Raw genomic sequence first — 6,727 nt, 5'->3', positions numbered from 1 at the left:
CAATATCTAGTATATGTATGAGTCAAGCGGAAAAGGTCAGATAATGTGATGTTAGGAAACCCTTAGATATGTATTTTATTTTTTTTTATTTCATGCATTTGTTTTTAATGCATTTATAAGATTATCTCTTTGTTGCTTTGTATGTCCCTCCCCCACAGTATAACCCCTGCTTTCACTATATTTGATGTCAGTATAACTTGTGGAGGAGATGGGGAAGAACAAGTTGTTTAAGGATACAGGTGGACCTGTTGCAACAATGAGAAGTACAAGTTGTCATGTCCAAAACTAGCTTTACAACGTTGGTGCAGGGTGGGGGGGGAAGGAGAGAGGATTGGGTGGTGGGGCGGTAGGGGGGAGGTAGGGAAGGGATGTGAAGGGTAAACAAAGGAGGAGGCTGCAATGCTTGATAAGAAATGTATGCATTATCCTGCCCATGTAATTGTAACTCCTCTGTACAGTATGTTCACAAAACAAATTAAATTAAATTAAAAAATTTTTTTTAGCTTTTGGTCTTTCCAAATATTCATTGTGTTACATGTATTCTCATCTATAGAAGAAAATATGTACTCAATTTATGTAAATATGCTTATCTTTTTCTCCTCCATACTATGTCCCTTACTACCATTCTCCCGAAACTACTTTGATTGAATTTTTCTTATCAAATAGAAGCATTTGCAAGAAAAATCTAAACCTAAAGTAGAAACTAAATCAGATTTGTCATTCAGATCTGCTCTTTGCCCCTTCTCCAATTCCTCTTTCACTAATATATACAATGGAATTCTATGCCTCCATCAGAAAGAATGGCATTGCCCCATTTGTTAGGAAATGGAAAATACTTGGAAAAAAATATATTAAGTGAAGTAAACCAGACCCAAAGAAACATAGGTCCTATGGTTTCCCTTATTTGCAATAACTAGTATATGTCTAGGGCAAGCAGAAAAGGTCAAAAGCTATGTACCTATGACTATATAAGATGACGTTAAGTGAAATGGACCCCAAGATATGGACACAACTTTTCTTTTCTTTCTTGCTATTGTTTTCAATCATCTAAAATGTACTATGTGATTTTTTTTGTTTCTCTTATATGTTCTTCCCCCACAGTATAACCCTTGTTTTCACTGTATTTGACGTTGGTGCCCTGCATCTTGTACATACATTTTTCTAATTTGGGGAAGGGAAGGAAAATAACAGAATGTTGAAACAAGGATACAGGTTGACCCATTGTAACAATGACATGTAGAAGACACTATGCTGAAAATGAACTGGGGTGGGGGAGTTGGGGGTGTGCGGATGAGGGAGTTAGGGAGGTGGGGAGGGAAGGAATGGTAAGGGAAAAACAAAGGAGGAGGCAACAATGCTCGATTGAAAATGTACTCATTACCTTACTCATGTAACTGTAACCCCTCTGTATACTATTTTTACAATATAAAACATAAAAAAGAAGAATACCTGTCCAAGGAACAGGAGAAAAAGTAAAGAACGTGTTTTCTTTGGCTTATGTTTAGAGATACCTCTAGAACGTTCTGCAGGTAGAGACCCTTCCATTCTTACTGTTCATTTAATAAAGTAACTGGGGATTTCTAGGAGATCCTATGTTCTTAGCACAAAAGACTATCACATTCTTACCTTTTCCTGTAGTGGTAATCTGGCTATCAATTTCATGCTAACAGTTGATTTTTTTTCATACCATCTGCTTAGTGTTAATTCAGGATCTCAGTATAGATATTGAGACTTTTCAAAATCTTAAAATGTTGAAGTTTCTTTTACCTTGACTTCTAAGGGATGTTAATAATACCCCCCTAAGAGCTTGATGGAAGTATTTAATGGAGATGCAACATGCCCAGCCTAATACAAATTAGTAGGCCCACAATCAACATTAGTCTCCTTCCTACCTAATTCTTAAAGCTGCTTTTATGTCTGATGATAGCATTTAGATTAGAGTTAATTAAACATAGGTGAAAGAATAGCATCCCTGTAGGTATTGAAGTATTTTTTGTTTGTTTCTTTAAAGCATCAGTATTCTCTTGTGAATTTTAGTATTTGAAAAAAAAAAGAAAATAGAAATGTCTGAGTGGTAAGAACCATATGCTTTTCTGGCTTTTATTTTATTTTTCAAAACAAGTATCTCTTATCACTTTAGTGCAAAGCCCACTTCAAAATGTTTCATAGAACCATTTGCAGTCTATAATGAACTGTTTTGTTTTTTTATTTTCTTAAGAAGAAAAATGTTTAAATAAGTTATTAAAGACAGGAGTTTGTTGAGTTGAATAAAAGCTATCATTGGAAGTGTGGTTTCCAATGGAAAACAATCTCCACGGAAGTGTTTCCGGAGAAAGGTTGTTTGATTATCCCCACCTGATGTGTATCACAGCGTGGGCACTGCAGGGTAGATTACATAATAATGTGCCTTGGTTTTGAAAACATAATCCATTCTCCTTTGCTGCAGTGTATGCAACATGCTGATACATTCAGCTCAAACTCTGATAGATCACACTTTTTATTGTGGCTTACTTGATGGTCTGAGAAAGAAAAATCATATTAGTGTCTCTTTTTTTTCCTTTTGTGGGTTTTTTAAGTAATCTCTTTTCAGTAATATACAAATAACTACATATGTAAATTTTATGAACATAATATAGTTATATTGTATATGTATAGTTATACATAAGATAGTTATAGTGTACATATAACTTATGCATTAGATGTAACTATATGCATTATTTTGTATTTATGTGGTGTGTGTGTGTGTGTGTGTGTGTGTGTGTGTGTGTGTGTGTGCTTTCCATCTCCACATGGGCAGAAACTTTTATTTATGCCAGTTTTGCATGGTTTCAACATTCCTTCTCAATAGGGATTTAACAATTCAAGTCATTTTGTGACTTGTTCTAAGATAAGGGTTCAAAATGTGCATTATGATTAGAATCAATTTAAATGTTAGCAGTCAGAATATATCTGAACAAATATTTGATTTCTCAGGATCTTGATAGTGTTGATTTAGCTTTGACTGTTTGGTCAGTTGAGATAGTCACAGAATCAGATATAATTTAGTCATACTCAAATTTCTTAGATGTTGCAAAAATTAGTAATTACATGGATAATAAAAAAAGTATAGTCTCAAATTAAGTGAATCAAGTAATGGATCTACAAATAAAGTTTGAGTATCTATAGAGACCTCTCCCTACTGTCCTAATATTTTCTTATTTAAACTTAATTACCTTTTTATGAGAATTGATTATGATTATAGTGTTAGTAAGGCACATAAGTAATGGTGGAGAATGGAGCCAGGCTGATCAGCTATATCAGCCATGGTGATCAATGAGGCTGAGATATCACAGGCAGAAGATAACATTCACTTCTGGAATTTCTCCCAAGCAGTGAGCAATTGACCTGAGGAGGAATCTTGGCATCACTTACATCAGCAAGGGGAGCAAAGAACTTCTGCTTGCTATTTCCCTATAGTTAACATTGCCAAAGTCATCCAAACAATCTGCTTTGGGAATATGGAAACACTTTGATGACATATCCCAGGGTTATTATTTTTAGGTTAACTAATATACTTAAAAAATTAGTTTCTTCAAAAAATTCATTTATATTGCTCCTGAAATTGGTGGAAATGAGAGCAGTTGTCTTATTTTTATTTTTACTAGGCTTTATGATTTTTTATTCTGTTCTCCTAACCATGTGGTACCCGACTTATTTTTCCTATGGGATAAAAGTAAACTTGAGGATAAGCACTGTATCAATTATTTTCTTTGTGTCTTCTTTTCTTCTTTCTCCATTTTATCAAATTAGCACAGATCTCAATAGAGAGTATATTCAAAAAGCTGATCACTGTTTAAAATTGATTGTGTCTGTACAGAGGCATAACTTATACACTTGAAGTGATCAAATGTTTATAAATCTTTATCATGCTTACCAATGCATACACCAGACCTTCCAAAACAGTTTATTTAAACATTAAGTTATTCTTAACTGATGAATATAATTATGGTGTAAGCAAAAGGTTTTAGCCTGGTCCCTTAGCATCAGTTCATAAGCAAACATTCTTTTTCAATATTATTTTAAAAATATTATACCCCATAATTCTTTACTACATTTATGCCTACAGTTCCTGTAAATTTCACATTAAATACTTTAGCAACATTTATGTAATAAGATTTATTATTTAAATATAACATCAGACATTTCTGGCAAATGTAAGCATTACAAATAATGTTGTTAATGCCTATGATTGTATTTTTTGTATAACTTCTTTCCACACAATGCAAATTTTATGTAAATTTCTGCACAAACATGAAGAGCTTCAAACTTCTAATTCTTTCTCTTTGAAAGAGGTTCCATCGATATTCCTTCATTTGGAAGAGTGAGAATCTGAGCAGATGGCTGTGGCAAGCAGCACATTGCAATGGGAAGCAGTGTACAGGTACTAGTGAATATGACATTTGGTATTCCATAATAGTCTTGAAAATTAATTTTAAGTCACACTTCAAAATCATAATAAAGAGCAACTCATATATTATTCATTTCTTTCTTCCAAGGGCTAATATTCAGGGCATTAAATACAATATACGCTGAAAGAAAGTAAAGGAGATGCTATTTTCAACTAAATACATAAAGTGTGTCGAAGAAAAATACTGGCGTGACCCTAGTTATTTTTCTAGGATCATTGAACAACATTTTCAACACCCTGAGACTTTTAGCTCCAAGGACTACTTAGAATAAAAAGAGAATAGAAAGTTAAAGATTGTGAGTAAAGTACTCGAAAAGTTTTCATTTTGAATTTTATGCAGACTCCAGTTGAATTTTTGAAGGTAATTAGTTGGTCTGATGCCAAAAGTGGTAAATATTTTATACTTGCTCATAGAAACAGGTACCTGGAATGTCAAATTCGTACACATCATCAAAAAGCAGGCAATTATCATCTATGCTAATGTATAGAGAGCTGCCTCTGGGGTTCACAGGTAATCAGAACTTTTATGAAGAGTTCAGCACATATATCTATTTCTATTTAAAGTAAATATTACAGTCAGAATAAAACTTTTGATTTTTTGCCAAGCTGCTTGGAGAATGGTGGTATTATAACAGGGATTGTGGCTTGTTAATGGCATTATTCCTTTGAGAATTGAGTTCTGATTATATCCTGGTATTGTAAGCAGAACCTTCTTCAAATTAATACAAACTTTTAAAATGAACACATTCCAAAGTACGTTTATTTTTGAAAAGGAAGATAATTATGTAAAGCAAAGAAATTATAAAATGAGAAAGGCTCCAGGAAAATCGAGATTTCAGCACAGAGATGTACCACCATCATGGTATTTATTAAGATCACATGAATATATACTTGGTTTCTCTGTGTGTATATTCTTTTTTAGAGATTCAAATTATTTTGGAGTTGTTTGCAATTATAATCCTATAATGCATGTTTTCTGCCTTGAAATATCACTTTGGAGACTGAGAAAATTATCTATTGGGTGAAACAAATAGTTCATAATGGAGAGCTACAGATACTCCAGAACAACTAGCAAAAAGCCAGGTTGGAGATGTGATACAGCTGCAGCCACACAATTACCAGGCTCTGAGTTTAAACCCATTTACTAGAAAAACAGTTAATATCAAGGAGTTTAATTTTTATCACATGATGCATATGGAAGACTGAATATGCATAAGGTTTTGTGAATCATAATAAAATATTTTATATTTTGTCCCAGAGAGTAGCATTTTGAAGGGCTGCGACATATTTTATGTAATTTATCTGTGCACTAGAAAGTTATCTCCATGCACTGTGGTTTCGTAAGTCTCTTTGGTAATTTTCTTAGGACTAACCAATATCACAACATTGAAACAGCCACTGTATTACAAATCTGAAAATGCCCAATCACTCAAAGATATGGCCAGTGTATCTTTTATTCCAGCACCAGAGCACGGGAAGCAAGATACTCAGAGGGAAAATATAAATCAAGAGACTTTGCATATAAAGAAAGGAGAAATGCATGTCAAACAATACCTGAGTTAGCAAAACCTTCCAGCTTTCTCCCCATAAAATTATTCTCCCTCTTTCTTCAAGTAAACTGATTTTTACTCAAGTAAATCATTACCTGGAGTAGGGACATATTAACCAGAGTCCTTTGTAGCTTTGTTAATTTATATAACTAAATATAAAATATATTACTAAATTTAAAATATCACTATGAAAATGATACATGAGTCTATAAGAATTCTTTAAAATGATTGTGGATAGAGAACTTCATTTCCTTTTTCTTCTTTTCTTGAGATTATCTTTCAAGGGAGTTTAATCTTTAGGTTTAAAATTTCCCATAGCAATTTGATAATGACAGGAGGTTTTGTCATTTTATAACTAGAATACATCTAAGTTGACATCTTATTTTCATTGAATTATCCTTATGTTCTTCATTTAATTTTACTACAGAAACTCTGCAGTCTATGATAACATAACTGGATAAGAGAAATAGAGTGCATTTTTAGATTTGAGTATGAATTGGTCTTCAGCATTGATGTGTTTAATGTACTGTGTAATCATTTTCAGATCAAAGTCAGTTCAGAACTAAAATTAATTATGACTCAAATCTTTACTGCCCACTCACAGTGGCTGCAAGAACCTTACAAAGGTGAGCTCCAGTCACTTTTGACCTTCTCCCTTAAATAGAGGCCTCAGGTTTAGTGATTAATACTTGTGAGTTAAAGTAACAGAAACCTTAGGGGTGCAGTTGGA

This window comes from Dipodomys ordii, unplaced genomic scaffold, assembly GCF_000151885.1.
Source record: "Dipodomys ordii isolate 6190 unplaced genomic scaffold, Dord_2.0 Scaffold39, whole genome shotgun sequence".
NCBI classification, from domain to species: domain Eukaryota; kingdom Metazoa; phylum Chordata; class Mammalia; order Rodentia; family Heteromyidae; genus Dipodomys; species Dipodomys ordii.
Note: the sequence above shows the minus strand (reverse complement) of the source record.